General features: G+C 46.8%; 1 long non-coding RNA gene across 1 annotated transcript; it reads right to left on the bottom strand.

Moving 5' to 3' along the window:
* Positions 1-8,713: 8,713 nt before the first annotated feature.
* LOC140720078 (uncharacterized) lies at positions 8,714-10,687 on the bottom strand. Its single transcript, XR_012097094.1, has 3 exons — positions 10,592-10,687; positions 9,805-9,869; positions 8,714-8,987 (listed from the first exon to the last, which is right to left on the bottom strand). It is a non-coding gene; the product is annotated as an uncharacterized lncRNA (long non-coding RNA).
* Between the last annotated feature and the right edge of the window lie 11,633 nt (positions 10,688-22,320).

Genomic DNA, 22,320 nt, shown 5'->3' with positions numbered 1-22,320 from the left:
TGACTTTGCGATTATAAAGAAAGAAACAATAATTAAACTGAAAACAAATCAACCAACATTTCTGTGCCCTCTCTCACCGAAGAATCTCCTCCTTGAATAATCAAAGAGATAAACACTCTGACTTCCACTCAAATCCAATTCCAGCCTCTAGTCCGGCTCATCTCACACACACACACACACACACACACACACACACACACACACACACACACACACACACACACACACACACACACACACACACACACACACACACACACACACACTAGAAGGTTAAGGGGTGACTTGATACAGGTATTTAAAATTATGAGGGGGATAGATCGAGTTGACGTGGACAGGCTTTTCCCATTATGAGTAGGAGAGATTCAAACAAGAGGAGCGGCAAAAATTTAGGGGTAACACGAGGAGTAACTTCTTTACTCAGAGAGTGGTCGTTGTGTGGAACGAGCGTCATGTAGAAGTGGTTGAGGCAAGTTCGATATTGTCATTTAAAGTAGAATTGGATAGGCATATGGACAGGTATAGAATGGAGGGTTATGGGCTGAGTGCAGGTAGGTCGGTGGGTCTAGGTCCGCACTCAACACATTCGTGTGCAAATCTTGATCCACCAACACACCCAAATCTATGTGTATCCCCAAATACGTGTGCACGGTCATGTTTGAGACTAAATTTCGAGTGATGTCTAAGTTTCTTCCTTAAATCTCACCGACGGTTCTTTTTTTCGCATTCTCTTAAATTGCAGCAATTTCTAAATGCGCAGCGCAGTACCTTTAAATGTAAATTTAAAATATGTTACAGTATTGATTAAGATTTAGACCAATAGTCTGTAAAGTTGCCCAGCGCTCCGGATTATCGAAATTTACTTTAGCAGAGGCTTTGCATCAATAAATCAAAACTGCCCGCCATGAATTCACAAAACATGTGCATATCACCAAATCAGTGCGCACTCCAAACGCACTGACACACCACATATATAATAGATAATTCCAAAGCAGAATTCATGTCCAACAGTTCAGAAAGTGGCTGTTTCAACATTTAAAATTCGCACCACACGAAAATATGATTGCAACTGTTGATTGGTAAACAGACAGCCCCCGGAACATACGAACATCACAACATCTAATTACGTCCCCGTAATTGACTACAGGCCCCTAAATTGGCGCGTATCCCCAAATCCTTGTGCATATTTGCCGCCAAACCCTAAATCTACACACACCCAAAATCATATTTGATTTTGCTCACCCCATATATTTGAGTACTTAATTTTAAATCCGTTCGCATTCCCAAATCCAAGTTCACACCACAGCAGTGTGCACCCCTTATTCTCCAACACTGCCCAATAGCTGCACGACCCAACTCAGTGCGCACCCCAAAACCGCTAACATCCTGACATGCAGTTTAAAATCCTTTCAAGAATGCATAAAGTGGATGCCTCGACATTGAAATCCTCACACAGCCCAAAATTCATGTGCAACTTCAGATCCGCCAACACGCCCAAATCTGTGTGCACATGTACACAATCCCAACTCAATGTACACCTCAAATATGGGCACCACATCAACTAGGAGCGCACCCTAAAATTCATGCAAACATCAGACCCGCGGAGAAACCCACTTGCACATTAAATTATCTCAGATGAAGTATCATTTAAAATACTACCCGTCAAATTTCAAATTAAGTTCATTATTCACGTGATCGAAATGAAACAACTTTGAGATTCGACACACCTCCAAACCGCAGGCACCCCAAATACGTGAGAAATCCGTGTGCATCTCCAAATGTAAATGCATCCCCACAACTTCAAAACCGTGGACACACATCCGCTAATTAGATTATCTCAAAAGAAAAATTTCAGACCTTCACAAGATGACAAAATCTGTGTACAACGAGCCGCACAAATGAACGTGTTTGGGCTGCGCATGGATTTGGTGATGAGCACCAATTTAACGATGCACATGGATTTGGTGATGTTCGCTGATTTGGGTTGCCTTTTCGATCACGGGACACACATAGATTTGGTGAGTTGACGGATCAAAATTTGCATGCGGATTATTAATGTCGAGGCTGCCATTTTCTCAATTGTTTTAATTGATTGTTGCTCCGGGAAATTCTGATGTACAAGTGGCGGAGTCCGCGGGTTTAGGGTGCGCACTGAACTTGCGAGTGCGCAATTTTATTTTTTGTCGTCGAGTATGGGTTGCACACGGTCTTCTGGCTCATATGGATTGTGCATGGATTAGGAGCGTTCTCTAATAAAGGGTTGCAAACTGATTTAGGGGAGTGCTCTGATCAAAGGTCAGAAGATGAAAGGTGCGCACCATTTTAGGGATAACAAATTTAGGGTAGTTGGCGAATATGTAAGTCTCCACGTTTTTGTGAGTGCATATCGATTTGGTGACGTACGTAGGGTCTTTGGGATACGTGGTGGTTTTTACCAGACAGCCATTTTGTGTTTGCAATGATTATCCATCTGGGTCATCTAATATGCCTGTGGGGTGCTCTCGAATGTGCGCAGATTTGGGGGTGCGGACGGATTTTAGTGATCAGTTCGGGGTGTGGTCTTGAATACGGGGCTGCACACGGATTTGGGTTGACACGCAGATTTGGGTATGTCGCCGATCTGCAAAAGGATTTTGGCGCACATATGTCTTTCTAACCTCGAGAAGGTCATTTTCTGAATTGATTGAAATGTTTGGGATAATCCATTATGCCTCTCGGGTGTCAGAGGGCGCACCGATTTTGGGTTTGCGCAGATTTAGGGCTGCTTCGGCATATATGGGTGGCAACCGATTTGTGATGCGAAGGGATTTAGTAAAATCAGCGGAATTGGGGGTACATACATATTTGGTCTCTTTAGGAGAGTTTCGGCGAGTACGTGTGCACAGTGATGTGTGGATCTGGAACCACATACGTATCTGATGGTGCTTTTTGATTGGGAGGTTGCACAAGATTAGAAACCAATAATCACAGGACGTCAGTATGGATTTGGGGTACACACGGGTGCCTGACGATTGGGGATGATCAGGTTTAGGTGCGTGTCGGCGCGTATGGATGCACATGAATTTGTTACTGTCGGTCGATTTGGGGTTGTGGTGAATCTCAAAGTCATTTCATTTATAGTGTCTTAAAAAAGCTGCACTATGCCCTCGCGATTTCTTTAAGGTGACTCTTCCTTTGGGAAAATCAAATGTGTACACGTGAGTATCAGCAGGTTTGGTGATGTACACGATCTTAGATGCTCCCGGATTTGGGGTCCTGACAAATCTCACGGTTGTTTCATTGATAGGTACTTTATTAATAAATAAACTTCCAGTTTTCTACTCTGCTCTTGCTGTGATTTTTAAGTTGGAAGTTGCTACTTTCTGAACTATTTGAAATTATTTCTCCTCTCAGATAATCTAATCTGTATGTGGGAGGTGTTGACGGGTTCGGAGTGCGCACCCGTTTGGGTGTGCATACGGATTTGGGAATGCACGTGGATTTTGGATGTCGGAGGAATTGGGTATAATGCCAAAGTTCAAATTGTTTCTTTGACAGATACTCGGATAAATAATGCACTTTAACGTTGAGCCTTGCTCTTGCTATTTTTTTAAAAGTGGATTAAGCTATCTTGTGAAATATTTGAAATACATCTCTCTCTGGGATAAACAATTGTACATATAGTTGCGGACTCGGATTTGGGGGATCTCAGAGATTTTGACATGTGCGCGGCGAGTTTGGGTACACACGGATTTGGGTGTGTCGGTGGATTGGGGGGCGTGACGAATTACAAGGTTGTTTTACTTATAGGTACTTTAATAACAGAACTTGAAAGTTTGTTTTAGATTTTTGAACGCGACGCTATTTTGTGAACTGTTTGACCTGACTCGTGATTTCGGATCACCCAGCGTGCATGTGGGTTTGTCGTCAGGATTGGGGTGCATATGGATTTAGGGCGAGCTCTTACTCGGTCATGCGCATAGATTCATGGTTGAATACGGACCTGGGAATGTGCGCAGATTTAGGCGTCTGTTATCTAATATGGAGGTGCACAGGTTACACCCAGATTTGTGTGTGTCAAACGATCTGGAATTGCAGATGCATTTCGAGATGCGTGCTGATTTTAATGTCGAAGCAGTCATTTTCTGATCGATTTGAAATGATTCCCGCTCTGAGATAATCTATCATGCATCTTGGGGAGTCATCATGTATGGAGAGAGCACTGACTTTTGGGATTACGCAGATTTTGGGCGGTGTCGGCAAATATGCTCTCAGACACCAGTCTGGGGATGCGAACAGATTTAGTGATGTGTCCGGCAATACAGAGATGCTCATTGATGAGCGAGGAGCGTGCAGGCCAGTATGTGAATGTTTACAGGTTTCGGCAAATATGTCCTCACACACTAATCTGAGGATGCGTACAGATTTAGTGATTTGGAGTTGTTAGATATCTGAAGGTTGTTTCATTCATAGATAATTTCAGAACCAATGCACCTTGAACGTTTCACCAGTATTCTTGTAACTTTATGCTGGAGGCAGTCATTCTGTGAGCTGTTCGAAATTATTCTTGCCCTGTGACACTGTATGGGGCGTGTAGGGGTGTCAGTGGGTTTGCGATGCCCATTGAATTGAAAAGTACACAGAGTTAAGGCAAAATAGTCAAACATGTAATGCCTTTGATGGCTGGATCTCAGGAGAATGAGGGGGACGGGGCGACGGATGTTGTTGTTGGAACGAATGTTTAAAGGCATCGATAAAGTAAATGTGGAGAGAAGGTTCCCCGTGGCGGGACAGTCAGTACTAGCGGACCCACATCGGAATGGATGTCCGTCCTTTCAGAACGGAGATTGGGAGTGTTAGGTACACGTAAATGTGTGTGATAAAACCATCAGCAGCAATAGACACTCTCTCTCTCTCTCTCTCTCTCTCTCTCTCTCTCTCTCTCTCTCTCTCTCTCTCTCTCTCTCTCTCTCTCTCTCTCTCTCTCTCTCTCTCTCTCTCTCTCTCTCTCTCTCTCTCTCTCTCTCTCTCTCTCTCTCTCTCTCTCTCTCTCTCTCTCTCTCCTTAAAGGCACAGTCCATAGCGAATGAAACATAAGATCCCATCACAGGAGGAATTTATTTCCTCACAGTATGGTTAATGTGTAGAACAGGTTACACAGGCGGCTGTGGAGTCTGACTTTAGATATATTGAAGTCAGAGGTTGACAGATTGTTCATTCCTCAGGGCATGAAGGAATACCGTGAAAAGGCTGGAGATTGGGGCTGAGGGGGACCTGGATCAGACATGATGAAATGGCGCAGCAGACTCGATGGCCTAATTCTGCTCCTATATCTCATGGTCTGATTTTAGGTTCCTGTGTTGCTGGGTGTCAGCATCTCAGTGGATCTGTCCTGGGACCAACCGAGAGTGGGAGAGAGGGAGAGTTTGACCGAGACGGAGAAGAGGAATAGTAGGAGAAGTAGGAACAACTGAAATGGGTAGTGGTGCACAGTAAGGGGGAGTCACGGAGTCGCGGAAGGTTTTAGTGGATGGATGGGGTAACATAAAACTTTGCGGATGTCGGAGAGGGAGGGGATGACGGAGACGAAGTAGGTTGTAGTTGAGTAAGTATTCGAGTTGAGAAGTCGCCTTGCTGTTGAAATAGGCTTTCGAGAGGGGCACCATGTTCGGCTCTGCTCCCCCCTTCTCTTCTGTGACCTCTGTCTCGAAGGCCGATGTTAGAATCTTCCCTCAGGTGGGTGAACCCTCGCAGGGCATCGGGTTCCGAATGTGTACCTGGTAGGGCACTGAAAACCTTTGCCACCAACAGGCTGGATTGTTCAAGGACTCGGTGGTGAGGAAGGCTAATAAAAGGTTCACATTCATTTCCCAGGCAAGGTTTTAATTTTAAGGCTCTGGTGTGGCCTCATTTGGAGGGTGCGTAGCTGTCACTTTCAAGTTAAAACTCGGACTGCCAATTATTGTCTGTCGCATTCCTTCCTGGAAAGTGTGTAATTCAAGCGCGAGTGCTGAGCACTCAGTGCTCAACCGTAGGAAATCCATTTCCAGCACTGTTGGTTGTGATCCAACACCTCCCCTGTCAGTTTTCAGTCACTGGTCGGGGGTGATGAGAGGTAGAGAGGCTCAAAACCGAGAGATCGATACCCAGTGGAAGGAGCGCGTGATAGCACCAAACGTTAACACTCCGCCATTACACCCGTATTTCTCTGTGAAAACAGACAGAGAGGCGTTTGAACCAGCCTGACGGAGCCGCGGTGCAGTAGGGGAAGAGGCGCGTTTCCGGGAATGAGGATCTCGGAGGGAGTGGGTGACAGAGAAATACAGGGTGATAAGTTATACAGGGGCTGGCGGACACAAGGAGGGGTGAATTTAAGGGATAAGGTGACGGAGGACTGTAGAGTAGGGCGCAGAGTCCGAGACAATCCTCAATCTCCCTCAGCTTCAGTCGGAATTTTCCCCCTGCTTCAAACGGGGACAATCACACCAGTGCCCGGGAAGAGTAGGGAGAGCTGCCTTAACAACAATCGCCCAGTGACTCTCACAGATACAGTGATTGAGTGTTTAGAGAGGCTGGTCATACCCAAAGTCAACCCCTTCTCCAGCAAGGACATGGCCACTATAATGTGACGAACTCCACTATAGGTCTACCGCGGATACAATCTAATTTGCTCTCCCCTGGACCATGGACCAGCTGGACAATTCAACACCACCGTCAGGCTGCTGTTGACTGACAACAGCTCGGCGCCCAGCATAATCGTCCCTTCAGATCCTGGGCCAGTGAACCTCCCTCTGTAACTGGATGATGGACATCCTCATCGGGAAACCTCAGTCAGTTCAGATCGGCAGTGACGTCACCGATCTACAGGCGGGGTCGAGGAAGCAGAGAGGCTACAGAAGGGTTCAGAGAGATTGGGCGAATGGGGAAAGAAGCGGCGGGTGGATCACAGTGTCGGGATGTGTATGGCCATGCACTTTGGTAGAAGATATAAAGGCATAGACTGTTTAATAAATGGTGAGAGAATTCAAACACATGAGTTGCAAAGGGACTTGGTAGACATCGTGCAGGATTCCCTAAAGGATCATTTCCAGGTGGAGTCCCTGGCGAGGAAGCCAAATACAATGTTCGCATTCTTGTCGAGAGGATTAGAATATGAAAACAAGGATGTAGCGTTGAGACTTTATAAAGCACTGGTGAGGCCTCACTTGGAAATACTGTGAGCGGTTCTGGGTCCCTTATCTATACCGGCCAGATGAGCTTGCATTGAGAAGGGTTGAGAGGAAGATCACGGGAATGATTCCGGGATTGAAACGCTGATCAGATCAGGAGCGTTTGATGGCTGGAACTCAGAAGAATGAAGGGGGCGGTGGAAGGGTTGTTGTTGAAATCGATCGAATGTTCAAAGGCTTCGGCAAAGTAGGTGTGGAGAGAAGGTTCCCCGTGGCGAGACCGGTGGACCCACATCGCAATGGAGATTCGTCCGTTTAGAACGGAGACTGGGAGAAATGTATTCAGCCAGAGTTTGGTAAATATGTAGAACAGGTTACACAGGCGGCTGTGGAATCCGACATTGGGGGTATTGAAGTCAGAGGTTGACAGATTCTTGATTATTCAGGGCATGAAGGAATAAGGTGAAAAGGCAGGAGATTGGGGGTGTGGGGGACCTGGATCAGACATGATGAAATGGCGCAGCAGACTCGATGGCCTAATTCTGCTCCGATATCTCATGGTCTGATTTTAGGTTCCTGTGTTGCCGGGTGTCAGCATTTCAGTGGATCTGTCCTGGGACCAACACATTCATGCAAACACGGAGAAGGTGTCATGTTCCCGACTGAACAGCGCCAGTCAACCAAGTGTCGCCACGTCCATTCCCCGGAGTGTGATGAGATGTCACTTCCCTTTTAAGACTCAGACTGACAATTATTGCCTGTGAACATTGCTTCATGGAAAGTCTGTCGTTGACGTCCCCGCGCTGAGCACTCAGTGCTCAACCGTAGGAGATCCACTTCGAGAACTATTCTTTGCGATATAAACTTCAGATGCATTTGCTGTCGTCTTGTTTATTTCGAGTCTGAGTTTCAGTGTATTCCAGACCATACTCTACATTTCCCATCACCACCATAGGTCTCTCGTTACAGAAGGAATTACAACGTTAGCCGTTTGAGAAGGTTTGGTCTTTCATTGAAGACCAACAAATGATCGCTGGGAATTATTGCATCGCCGCCTGGTACGGAAGCTGCAATACACAAGGTAGCCAAAGGCGGCAGAGTGGTGTTGACTCAACCAACTCCATCACGGGTACAACCCGCCCCAACATCGAGGATGCGAACCCTCGAAAAGGCGGCATCCATCACTGAGGCCCCTCACCCCGGGGAGAAGCTCCCTGCTCATTGCTACCATCGGGAAAAGACACAAGAGCACCACGACCACATTTTTGCAGTATTTATTAACGTCTTAAAACTTACATAAATTTTGCATTCTTGCGACGCACTGATCCTGCAAAGATACAACGCTCATGGTGGATAAGTCACAGATAATGATAAGGTGGTAAACATGCGGTACAGTCCTTTAATACAGGTAGCGGGAGGACTGAAATTAAGGGATAGGAAAATGGGGATGAAATAGGGGGAGACGGCAGTGGAGGAGTTCTGAGAGAGAAAGAATTTGAAGGAACGAGGGTAAAGAGAGAGCGAGATGCAGAGTAAGAGTGCCATAGGCAGAGAGAGCAGAATATTGTAGGGGCGAGGGTCAGAGCGGATGGGTTTGTCAGAGTCTGGGAGAGAGCTGGAATAGAGGTAAGAGAATAATGCCACTTGATTTAAGTCGGCTCCACGGGTTTTTGACAGAGATCCCGGATCTTTTCAGGAATATCCGGGCAAAAAGGAGCGGGCTTCTCACAAATGAAACGGTGCTGATCATTTTTGCAACTGCCAAGCAAACCGGATTTACATTCACTGCATTCGAACTTTCCAGCGTTCACCTTGTACACGACGTTAGAGGCCGCTTCCCTGTCAACGAAGGATAAACAATTTCAAAAGGGACAGCACAACTCCAGCAGACAGTCCGGTGTCAATCCCCAAAATACTCCCATTGTCTCAATCTCTCCACACCGACCGGTGTCAGTCCTCAAAATACACCCCCTGACTCAGTCTCTCTTGACCGACCGGTGTCGGTTCTCAAAATACTCCCACTGACTCAATCTCTCCTCACCGACCGGTGTCAGTCCCCAAAATACTCCCACAGACTAAATGTCTCCTCACCGACCGGTGTCGGTTCTCAAAATACTCACACTGCCCCTCTCTCTCCCCACCTAGCTGTACCTGTTTGCAAAACACTTTCACTGACGCACACTCTGCAGCCCTGTCAGCCCCAGATTAATCCCCTGTCCAACTCTCTCTTCACGGAGTTGTGACAGACTCCGAAATAGCCGCACGATCCCTCTTTCTTCCCACAGGCCCATGTATCTCCCCAAATTAATCCCAAAGCCCCAACCTCTCCCCACGGCCCCGCGTTAGTCCCCAGGTTACTCCCACACACCGACTGTTTCTCCATGGAACCCTGTCAGTCTCCAAACTAATCCCACTCTTCTATTTTCCCCACAGGAGGTTTGATTCACTAAAATGCTCCCACCGATCCAGTTTCTACCTTAGGGCTGCGTCTGTCCCAAGATACTTGTACCCCCACCCTCTCACGCTCACCCAACAGCCCTGTACCTTTACCTAAAATAATCCCACCGTCCGCTCCCTTCTCGCATCCAGTATCAGTCCCCGAATAGAACCCATGACCCGTTCTCTCTTGAAAGACTTATATGCCAACAAATCTCACCCGACTTTGCATTTTCCAACCCAGAATGCACTGTCTTGGTCTTCGACAGCTTTGGTAACAAATTTCTGTGAAATTAAATTGCTATCGTTAATGATTGAAATCGAGCACAATCTAAGGAGCGACATTCACTGTCTGACACCGGGAGAGAGCGCTGGGACGTCGTGGAGGGAGTTTCAATCTGTGTCAGAACTCGGGATTGTGTGAACAGGCAGTGTAGAGGGCACTTCTATCTCTGTCTGACCCCGGGAGTGTGTGATGGGACGGTGCGGAGGCAGATTCACTCTGTGTCTGACCCCCAGAGTGCGTGATGAGACAGTGTGGAGGGGGTTGCTCTCTGTGTCTGACCTCGGCAGTGTGTGATGGAATGGTTCGGCGGGTAATTCACTCTGAGTCAGATCCCGGGATTGTGTAATGGGAAGGTGTGGTGGGAGCTTCATTCTGGGTCTGACAGCTGGTGTGTGTGATGGGATAGTGTGCAGTGAGCTTTACTCTGGATCTGACATAGGGAGTGTGAGATGGGACGGTGTGGAGGGAGCTTCATTCTGGGTCTCACTCCCCGAGTTTGTGATGGGATGGTGTTGATGGAGCTTCACTCTCTGTCTGACCCGGGAGTTTGTGAAGGGACGGTACGGAGGGAGATTCACTCTGTGTCTGAACCCGGGAGTGTGTGATGGGACAATGTGGAGGGAGATTCACTCTGTTTCTGACTCCGGGAGTGTGTGATGGGACGGTGCGGAGGGAACTTGAATTCTGTTGTGGATATATATTCTGTCGATCTGACACATACCTCTTCCTCAGTTGAATTTATTTCAAGAAGCTTTGAATGCAAGTGAGAACAAAGTTCTTTCGCTTCACCGTAAGGTATTGTAAACGTGGATATGAAATAACACAGGTCTTCATTTCTGATCCAGTCCTTGGAACACGCTTGCTCTGGAAATCAGGAACAAGATACAGTGAATCTCCCTCCACACCCTCCCATCACACACTCCCGGTGTCAGATACAGAGTGAAGCTCCCTCCACTCCGTCACATCCCACACTCCCGGGGTCAGACACAGAGTGAATCTCCCTCCACACCGTCCCATCCCACACTCCCGGGGTCAGACACAGAGTGAATCTCCATCCACACCCTCCCATCCCACACTCCCGGGGTCAGACACAGAGTGAATCTCCATCCACACCGTCCCATCACATACTCCCGTGGTCAGACACAGAGTGAATCTCCCTCCACACCCTCCCATCACACACTCCCGGTGTCAGACACAGAGTGAAGCTCCCTCCACACCGTCCCATCAAACACTCCCGGGGTCAGACGCAGAGTGAATCTTCCTCCACACCGTCCCATCACACACTCCCGGGTGTCAGAACCAGAGTGAATCCCCTTCCACACCCTTGCATCACATACTCGCGGTGTCAGACACAGAGTGAAGCTCCTCCACAAGGTCCCATCACACACTTCCGGAGTCAGACCCAGAGTGAATCCCCATCCACATTGTTACGTCACTCATATTCGGTATCAGTGCTTCCCCGCTCGTGCTACAGAACGCAGAGTGAAGCTCCCCCTGTGGCGCCGCTATATCGCACTCCCGGGTTCAGACACTAGGTGTCTCTCCGCCACACTGTCCCTTGACGCACTGCCCGCCAGACAGTGGGTGTCGTTCTTGCCGTACGTCTCGTCGCACATTTCCGAGATCAACAACAGACTACCGCCTCCTCTCCCTCTTTGCCTTGTGATTAATAAATCCACTATCCTCTCGCTGTAAAAAAATTCTCTTCATCTCTGTACTAAATGGGTACCGTCTAATTCTAAGACTGTGGCCTGTTGTCCTGGGCACACCCCACCAAGAGAAACAGGTTTTCCACATCTACTCCGTCCAACCCTTTCAATTAGATACCCTCTCATTCCTCTATACTCTAAGGATTGCAGTTCAAGGGCCGATAAACGTTCTTCATATGTTAGCTCCTGCATTCCAGGAATCGTCCTCGTAAATCTTCTCTGAACTATCTCCAACATCAGTACATCCCTTCTTAGGGGCCCGAAACTGCACACTGTGTTCCAGATGAGTACTCTCCAGTGCCCTATAGAGCCTCATGAACACCTCCTTAATCCTATACATTGTTGCTCTTGAAATGAATGCCAACATAGCATTCGCTTTCCTTACTGCCGATCCAACCTGCTGGTTAACCTTTAGGGTATCCTGCACGAGGACCCTCAAGTCCCTTTGCACTTCGGATTTTTGAATTTTCTCCCCATCTAAATAAAAATCAGTCCGATCTTTTCTTCATCCAAAATGTACAACCGTACATTTTTCAATATTGCATCTCATCTGCCATTTCTTTGCCCTCTCTCCTAAACTGACCAAGTCTCTCTGCAACCTTTCCGTATCTTCAACACTCCCTGCTGCTCCACCTATCTTGGTGTCATCCGCAAACCTAGCCACAAAACCATTTAATCCGTAATCTAAAACTTAGAAAGACAGTGTAAAAAGTAGCGCACCCATCACCGACCCCTGCGGAGCGCCACTAGTGAAAGGCAACCAAGCAGAATAGGATCCCTTTATTCCCACAATTTGCTTTCTGCCTATCAGCCAATGCTCCACCCATTCCGATATCTTTCCTGTAATTCCATGGGCCCTCATCTTATTAAGCAACCTCTTATGCGTCACCTTATTCATAGGCCTTTTGAAAATCCAAATACTCAACATTCACAGCCTCTCCCTTGTCAATTTTATTTCAGATTGTAATGGGTTAGTGAAGCAGGATCTTTCCTTCATGAAACCATTCTGGCTTGGGCCTATCTTGTCATGTACCTGGAGGGATTTCATAACCTCATCCTTGAGCATCGACTCCAATAGCTTTCCAACTACCGATGTCAGACTAATAGGTCTGTAGTTTACTTTTTGCTGCCTCCCTGCTTTCATAAATAGCGGCAGTACGTTTGCGACCTTCCAGTCCCCAGGAACCATACCAGAGTCTATTAATCCCCAGAAGATCATTTCCAATGCCTGCACAATCTCCAAAGCCACCTCCGTTAGAACCCGTGGGTGAACCTTATCCAGTCCAAGAGACTTATCTATCCTTAGTCCATTTAGCTTCCCAAGCACTTTCTCTCCAGTAATCTTGTCTGTACGTAATTCCAGTCTCTGCTACCGCTGGCTATCAGGTATGTTGCTAATGTCTTCCACTGTGAAGACTGATGCAAAATACCCATTTATTTCCTCTACCTTCTGTTTGTTACAATTTCTCCAGCAGGATTTTCAATCAGTCCTATATCTACCCGTCTCGCTCATTTACTCTTCATATGTTAAAAGAAGAAACTCTTAGCATCCTTTTTATGTGAATTGCCAACTTTCTTTCGTAATTCTTTTGCTTCTACTTCTCCTTGCTGTCTTGATCACGGCAATAGGCAGAGTGACAGAGGACCGTTCGCCGTGGTCTTCTTTATTCAGTTTAACCTCTCCAAAGGTATCTAAAACGATATATCGATTTCTGGGGGTTGGGGGAGGGACCTGTCACAGCGGTGCTGCCCACTATCTCATATAGGTATTATCAATCACCTCCTCACTTACCCTAATTAGATGAAGGTCATCAATTTGCAGCTCCTGATCTCTAATATGGTCCTTAAGGAGCCTCATCTCAATGCACCAGCTGTAGCTGCAATCCTTGAGGAGGCTGGGAGTCTCCCAGAGTCCCGAAATCTGGCATTCCTGGTCAACACTAATCCTGGATTAGACTTCCTTCATTTGGAGAAGATTTGGAGAAGGAAGCCAGGTGCGCCGAGCTGCAACTCCTAAGCGACCGTGCCAGGGAAATGGAGCTGCAGCTCGATGACCTCCGTCTAGTGAGGGAGAGTGAAGAGTTGATAGAGAGGAGTTACAGCAGGTGGTCACACCGGGGCCACGGGAGGCAGACAAGTGAGTCACGGTTAGAACAGTGAAGAGGAAGAGTTTAGGTACAAGAGAGTACCTCAGTGGCTGTACCCCTTGACAATAAGTACTCCTATTTGAGTACGGTTGGGGGTGGGGGGGGGCAGCCTACGTGGAGGAAGCAACAGTGGCCGTTCCTCCGGCATAGAGTCCGGCCCTGTAGCTCAGAAGGGTAGGGAAAGGAAGAGGAAGGCAGTAGTAGTAGAGGACTCGATAGTTAGAGGTTCAGATTGGCAACTCTGTGGACGCAGTCAGGAGACACGGATGGTAGATTGCCTCCCTGGTGCTAGGGTCCGGGATGTTTCTGATCGCGTCCAAGATATCCTGAAGTGGGAGTATGAGAAGCCAGAGGCCGTGCTACATATAGGTACCAATGACATAGATAGGAACAGGGAAGAGGTCCTGAAAGAAGAATATAGGGTGTCAGGAAAGAAGTTGAGAAGAAGGACCACAAAGGTATTAATCTTGGGATTACTGCCTGTGCCACGCGACAGTGAGACTAGGAATAGAATGATGTAGAGGATAAATGCGTTGCTGAGGGATTGGAGCAAGGGGCAGGGATTCAAGTTTCTACATCATTGGGACCTCTTTTGGGGCAGGTGTGACCTGTACAAAAGGGACGGGATGCACTTTAATCCTCGGGGGAACAATATCCAGGCGGGGAGATTTGCTACTAGAGAGACTTTAAAATAGACTGGTTAGTAGTGGGAATCAATTTGAAGAGACTAGGCGAGAGGAGGTTTGTTAAATAGAGAAAGCTTGTAGACGGTGTGTGAGGGAGGATAGACAGGTGATAGAAAAGGGGTGCGCTCAGACGGAAGATGCAGTGGAGAAGAAAGAATAATAAAGATATTAATGTTGTTTGTACCGTTAGGGATAAAAAAGAGATTCAGAGGTGGAGAACTACTTAAATGCAGTTACTTTAATGCTAGGAGTATTGTAAGAATGGTGGCTGGGCTTAGAGCGTGGATTGATACCTGGAAATATGATGTTGTAGCTATTAGTGAAACATGGTTGCAGGAGGAGTGTGATTGGAAACTAAATATTCCTGGATTTCGTTGTTTCAGGTGTGATACAATCGGAGAAACAGGAGGGGGAGGTGTCGCATATAACCAGATAACAATTACATTACTTAAACAGGCCATCCCAGCCCTTCAAGTCCCTGTCAAACGCTTACTCTCACCTAGTCCCGATGCGCCGCACACCATTCCTTTCCTGTCCATATACTCAACCAATTTTACTTTAAATGACAATACCGAACCTGCCTCTACCACTTCTACTGGAAGCTCGTTCCACACAGCTACCACTCTCTGAGTAATGAAATTTCCCCTCGTGTTGCCCTTAAACTTTTGCCCCCTAACTCTCAACTCATGTCCTCTTGTTTGAATCTCTCCTACGCTCAATGGGAAAAAAAAGCCTATCCACGTCAATCCTATCTATCCTCCTCATTATTTTAAATACCTCTATCAAGTCCCCCTTCAACCTTCTACGCTCCAAGGAATAAAGACCTAACTTGTTCAAACTTTCCCTGTAACTTAGGTGCTGAAACACAGGTAACATTCTGGTAAATCTTCTCTGCACTCTCTCTATTTTGTTGACATCCATCCTATAATTCGGTGAACACAACTGTAAACAATACTCCAAATTCGGTCTTACAAATATATTGTACAATTTTAACATTACATCCCAACTCCTAAACTCAATGCTCTGATTTATAAAGGGCAACATTCAAAAGCTTTCTTCACCACCCTGTCCAAATGAGATTCCAGCTTCAGGGAACTATGAACAATTATTCCTAGATCACTCTGTTCTACTGCATTCCTCAATGCCCTACCATTTACCATGTATGTCCTATTTCGATTATTGCTACCAAAATTTAGCACCTCACACTTATCAGCATTAAACTCCATCAGCCATCACTCAACCCACTCTTCTAACTGACCTAAATCTCTCTGCAAGCTTTGAAAACCTACATCATTATCCACACCGTCATCTATCTTAGTATCATCTGAATACTTACTAATCCAATTTACCACCCCATCATCCAGATCATTAATGTATATGGCAAACAGCATTGGATCCAGTACAGATCCTGAGGCACACTACTAGTCACTGGTTTCTTTTCTTTATTATGTATTTTATTATGTAGTTTCATGCACTTTTTATACTGCTCATACACCTTATTTGCTCCGTTCCCCATACCTGTCATATATATCTCTCTCCTCTTTTTTTCCCTCAAAAACTATCGTTCCTTATTCTTATTCACTTTGCCTTTAATCCTGACAGGAACATTCAAACTTTGCGCTCTCAAAACTTCTCGTTTGAAGGCCTATCGTTTACCAATTAAACCCTTGCCAGAGAACAACCTGTCCCAATCTAAGCTTTTTAGAGCCTTTCTAATTTCTTCACATTTGGCCTTTTTCCAGTTTAGTGCCTCAAATCGAAGACCCGATCTATCTTTACCCATGAGCAAGTTGAAACTAATGGTGTTATGATCACTAGACCCAAAGTGTTCCCCTACACACACTTCCGTCACTTGTCCTAAGTCGTTTCCTAATGGGATACCTAATATTGCATACTATCTAGTTGGTACCTTTACATGTTGATTTTGAAACCTTTCCTGAACATATTTTACAAACACTAACCCGTCTATACGTTTAACAGTATGGGAATCCCAATCAATATGTGGAAAAATAAATCCCCTACTATCACAGCTTTATGTTTCCTGCAGTTGTCTGCTACCTCTCTGCAGATTTGCTCCTCCAATTCTCGCTGACTATTGGGATCTACAATACAACCCCATTAATGTGGTCATACATTTCCTGATTCTCAGCTCTACGCACTTCGCCTCCGTAGACAAGCCCTCTAATCTGTCCTGCCTGAGCACTGCTGTAACATTTTCCCTGACTAGCAATGCCATCCCACTCCTCCATCCGTCTTCACTTTGTCTCTATCGCGTCTGAAGCATCAGAACCCTGGAACATTAAGCTGCCAGTCCTGCCCCTCCTGTAGCCAAGGTTCACTAATGGCTACAATGCCATAATTCCACGTGTCAAACCACGCCCTCAGCTCCCCAGGCTTCTCCACAACACTCCTCGCATTCAAATAGACGCTCGTCAGAAGCTTATTAGCACCACACACAACCCTTCTATTTCAAACAGCATGAACTTTTAACATCATTTATTTTCACCCCGCTCCACTATCTGCTGTGGCACTGTGGTTCCCATCCCCCTGCAAATCTAGTTTAAACCCTCCCCAGTAGCGAGCAAACGGCCCTGCAAATATATTGAATCCCCTCTAGTTCAGGTGTAACACGTCTTCCCTGTACAGCCCCAACCTGCATCAGAAGAGGTCGCTATGATCCAAAAATCGGAAACCCTGCCCCCTACACCAGTTCCTCGGCCACGTGTTCATCCTCCAGAGAATCCTACGCTTACCCTTACAGGCACGTCGCACAGGTAGCAATCCTGAGATTACTGTCCTTAATGTCCTGCACTTTAACTTCCTACAAGCTCTCTAGTCTCATTCCTCAGGACGTCCTCACTCTTTCTTCCTACGACATTGGTACCGATGTGTACCATGACATCTGGCTGCTCATCCTCCCACTTGAAAATACTGTGCCCGCGATCAGACATCCCTGACCCTGGCACCCGGGAGGCAACAAACCATCCTGGAGCCTCTGTCACGACCACAGATCATCCTGTCTCTACCTGTAACTGTCGATTCCCCCATCAGTACCGCTCTCCACTTCTTCCAACCTCCCCTCTATACCCCAACGTACTCACACTTCCCACTCTCTCCCCACAGATCAGTGTAAGTTCCCAAGGTAAACTCAGAGCCTTACCCTCTCCACAGAGTCCCGTGACGGTCCCAAAAGTAATTGCAATGCTCAATCTCCTCCCTAAACATCTGTGTTAATTCAACTACACACTATCTACCAACAGCCCGCGTCGGTTCCCAAATTAACCCCAGCTTCTGGGAACAAGTTTGCTCTGGAAATTCCGACCAAGTAACAGTGAATCTCCATCCGTACGGCCGGGAGGTAGGCATAGAATAGGGATACCTTTACACCGTCCCTTCACACACTACCGCGTTCAAACACAGAATGAATCTCCCTCCACGCTGTCCCATCACACACTCCCCGGGTCAGACACAGAGTGAATCTAGCTCCTCACCGTCCCATCACACACTCCCGGGGTCAGACACAGAGTGAATCTCCCTCCTCACCGTCCCGTCACACACTCCCGGGGTCACACACATGGTGAATCTCCCTCCACACCGTCCCATCACACACTCCCGCGGTCAGACACAGAGTGAATCTCCCTCCACACTTTCCCATCACACACTCCCCGGGTCAGACACAGAGTGAATCTCCCTCCACACCGTCCCATCACACAATCCCGGGACAGACATAGAGTGAAGTTCCAACCACACTGTCCAATCACACATATATGGGTTGAGTTGTAAAGTTGTAAAGCGAACCGTCCGATCACTCAGACCCGCCGCGTCAGAGACAGAGTGAATCTCCATCTGCCCTGTCCCATCACTTATTCCCGATGTCAGACATGTAGTGAAGTTCCCAAAACACTCTCACAAAACATATTCTCGGCTGTCAGCCACAGAGTGAAGTTTCCTCCACACTTTCCCATACCACACTCCCGGGGTTAGACACAGAGTGAAGCTCCCTACACACCGTCCCATCAGACACTCCCGGGACAGACATAGAGTGAAGTTCCAACCACACTGTCCCATCACACATATATGGGTTAAGTTGCAAAGTGACGATCTCTGGGAATCGTCCTATCACTCAGACCCGCCGCGTCAGAGACAGAGTGAATCTCCCTCCACACCATCCCATCACACACTCCCGGGGTCAGACACAGAGTGAATCTCCCTCCACACCGTCCCATCAGACACTCCCGGGGTCAGATAAAGAGTGAATCTCCATCCGCACCGACCCATCACACACTCCCGGGGTCAGACACAGAGTGAATCTCCCTCCGCACCGTCCCATCACACACTCCCGGGGTCAGACACAGAGTGAATCTCCCTCCACACCGGCTAGTCACAGTCTCCCGGGGTCAGGCACACAGAGAATCCGCAACGACCTATCACACGACCCTGCTATCATAAAGAGAGCGAAACACCATCCAGTCACTGTTCCCGGTGTCAGACCCCTCCCTCCAAACGCATTCACCCACCCCACTTCCCGCCATTCATTCTCATCACCCGCACAATGTGTCATAGACAGAGACCCATCATACGCACACGGGGTGAGACACAGATTCAAGCTGCAGGCACAGCTTCCGATAATACACAGTCTTGGTCAGACACAGTGTGAATCTCTCTCTCCACGTTCCCATCACACACTCCACGGAAAGAAACTTCCTCAGTACAGACGAGAAACAGACAGAGACACAGAATGTAGAATAGTACACGATAGTACAGGTCTTTCAACACACTATGTTATACCGACCTTTGAACCCTGTCTCCCATATATCACCCCACCTTAAATTCCAACATAAACCTAGTAGTCGCTTAAATTTCACTTGTGTTTCTGACTCCACCACTGATTCAGACAGTGAATTACACTCACCAGCCACCTCTTGAGTTAAGAAAACCTACCTCTAATATCCCCCTTGAACTTCCCACCACTTACCTTAAAGCCATGTCCTAGTGTATTGAGCAGTGGTGCCCGGGGGATGAGCCGCCGGCTGTCCACTCTATCTATTCCTTTTAACGTCGTCCATACCTCTATCATGTCTCCTCTCATACTTCTCCACTCCAAAGAGTAAAGCCCTAGCACCCTTATTCTCGGATCATAATCCATACTCTCTAAATCTCCTGTGTACCCTTTCCAATGCTTCCACATCATTCCAATAGTGAGGCGAATAGAACTGGACACTGTACTCCAAGTGTAGCCTAACCAGAGTTTTATAGAGCTGCATCATTACCTCGTGACTCTGAAACTCTATCTCTCGACTTATGAAATCTAGCACACTATAAGCTTTCTTAACTACCCTATATACCTGTGGGGCAACATTCTCGGATCTATGGACAAGTACCCCCATATCCCTCTGCTCCTCCACACTACTAAGTGTCCTGCTATTTGCTTTGAACTCTGTCTTGGAGTTTGCCTTTCCAAAGTGTACCACCTCTCACGTCTCCGGGTTGAACTCCATCTGCCACATCTCAGTCCACTTCTGCATCCTATCAATGTCTCTCTACAATCTTCGACAATCTTCTACACTATCTACAACATCACCGACCTTTGTGTCGTCTGCAAACTTGCTAACCCACAATTCTACCCAACATCTAGGTTATTAATAAAGACCACGAAAATTAGGTGTCCTAGAACCGATCCCTGTGGGACACCACTGGTCACAACCCTCCAATCCAATCTCCTCCCTTCACGACAACCCTCTGCTTCTGCAGGCAGGTCCATTCTGAATTCACCTGGTCAGGTTTCCCTGGATTCCATGCCTTCTGACTTTCTGAATAAGCATACCGTGTGGTACCTTGTCAAATGCCTTACTAAAATCCATGTATATCACGTCTACTGCACTAACCTCATCTATATGCCTTGGTCCTCCTCAAAAAAACTCTATCAGGCTTATTAGACACAGTCTGACCTTCACAAAGCCATGCTGACTGTCCCTGAACAGATCATGATTCTCTAAATAGTAACAAATTCTATCTGTTAGAATATTTTCAACAACTTTCCCACCACAGACGTAAGGCTCACTGGTCAATAATTACCCGGACTATCCCTACTAACTTATTTGAAGAAGGGGAAAATAATCGCCTCTCTCCAGTTCACTGGTGCCATTCCCAGGGACAACGAGGGTATAAAGATCCTAGCCAGAGAGTCAGCAATCCCTTCGGTGGAGCAGCCTGGGGAATATTATTTTAGGCACTCTGGACTTATCCGTCCTAATGTATTTTAATAAATCTAACACCTCCTCTCACTTAATATCAACAATGCTGTAGATCTTAAACCTCACTCATATTGTTCTCTCCGTCATCAAGTTCCCCCTCATTTCTGAATACCGAAGGGAAATACTCATGAGGACCTCCCTCAATTCCACAGTCTCCATGCACATCTTTCCACCTTTATCTCTAATCGGTCCTGCCTTCACTCCCATTATCCCATTGTTCAATGCCGTTAAGGCATTGAAGAATGCCTTAGGCTTTTCCTTTACCCACCTCGCCAAGGCCTTCTCATGCCTCCTTCTTGCTCTCCTCAGCCCCTTCTTCCGCTCCTTTTTTTGCTACTCTAACTTCCTCAATAGAACGATCTGATCCTTGCTTCCTAAACATCATGAATGCTGCTTTTTTCCACCTGACCAGATTTCCCATCTCACTTGACACCCATGGTTCCTTTACCCTACCATTTTTATTTTCCTGACCGGGAGAAATTTATCCCTTATATCCTTCAAGAGATCGCTAAACATCGACCACATAGCACATTTCCCCGCAAAAACGTCTTCCCAATTCACACCAGCAAGTTCTAGCTTTATAGCCTCATAATTTGCCGTTCCCCATTTAAAAAACATCCTTTCATTACTGATTCTATCCTTTTCCTTGATAATGCTAAAGGCCAGGGAGCGGTGATCACTGTCCTCCAGATGCTCGCCAGAGTTCTGTGACCTGACTCGGTTCGTTACCTAATAGTAGATATAGTATGACATCCCCCCCTAGTCGGCCTGTCAACCTACTGTGACACTGAACAAACTCTGCCCATCTTCACCATTGGAACTAATTAGGTGTCAATAAATATTAGGGAAGTTAAAGTCACCCATGATAACAACCTTGTTATTTTTTGAAGAATTCAAAAATCTGCCTCCCAATCTGTCCCTTGGTGACTCTGCTGCTGCCAGGGTGCCTATAGAATATTCGCAAAAGAATAACTGCTCCCTTCCGGTTCCTGGCTTCCATCCATACTGACTCAATAGAGGATCCCGCTACATTACCCACCTTATCAATAGCTGTAGTAGTATCCCAGACCGGTAATGCCACCCCTTCTCCCATTTCCACCCCCTCTCTATCCCTTTTAAAACACTGACATCCAGGAATATTGAGAATCCATTTCTGCCCTGGTGCCAGCCAAGTCTCTGTAATGGCCTCTACATCGCACTTCCATGTATGTATCCAAGCTCTCAGTACATCAACTTTGTTCCTGATGTTTCTTGCATTGAAGTAAACAACATTAGTCCTCCTACCTTACTGCCCTTACACCCTTTATTCTGCTTCTCTTTCATCAAAGCCTCTTTATATGTTAGCTCTGGGTATATTCAGTGCACTATACTTGCAGTTCTTGCAAGTCTTTTATCTTCCACCACCTCACTATCTGTAACACTCTGCTTCCCCTCGCCGTGCAAATCTAGTTTACAACCCCCGGAGCAGCATTACCATACCTTCCCGCAAGGATTTTAGTCTCCTTACAGTTCAGGTACGTTCCCTACTCGATTCCCTTGTCCACTTGTTCCCTCCCCCCACCATCCCTTCCCACCGATCTCCCTCCTTGCACTTATCCTTGTAAACGGAACAAGTACGACACCTGCCCATACACTTCCCCCCTCACCACCATTC

Source organism: Hemitrygon akajei, unplaced genomic scaffold (genome assembly GCF_048418815.1).
Source record: "Hemitrygon akajei unplaced genomic scaffold, sHemAka1.3 Scf000036, whole genome shotgun sequence".
In the NCBI taxonomy this organism is placed as follows: domain Eukaryota; kingdom Metazoa; phylum Chordata; class Chondrichthyes; order Myliobatiformes; family Dasyatidae; genus Hemitrygon; species Hemitrygon akajei.
This window is presented reverse-complemented; position numbering and strand designations above follow the sequence as displayed.